The sequence below is a fragment of the Buceros rhinoceros genome, unplaced genomic scaffold (assembly GCF_000710305.1).
Source record: "Buceros rhinoceros silvestris isolate BGI_N320 unplaced genomic scaffold, ASM71030v1 scaffold18673, whole genome shotgun sequence".
Lineage (NCBI taxonomy): Eukaryota > Metazoa > Chordata > Aves > Bucerotiformes > Bucerotidae > Buceros > Buceros rhinoceros.
This window is the reverse complement of record NW_010402006.1, coordinates 1,883-2,104: the sequence shown is the minus strand read 5'-3', so window position 1 is coordinate 2,104 and position 222 is coordinate 1,883.

Sequence of the window (222 nt, the reverse complement as noted above, 5' to 3'; positions counted from 1 at the left end):
AAGAGTGTTTCTCGAGTGTTTTGAACTGTTGGTCATTCATACATAAGAATCATCTTGCCTCTATTACAAATTCTGACCCTGGTTTTGTTGTATTCACCTCAGATTAACCATCATACTCCAGTACAGCATTGCTGGCTTCGAAGCTGGCCAGTTCCAGATGTTTGAGAGATACTTGGTGAAACAGAAAGGGAAGCATGTGTGGTCATACAGATAAATATCCAG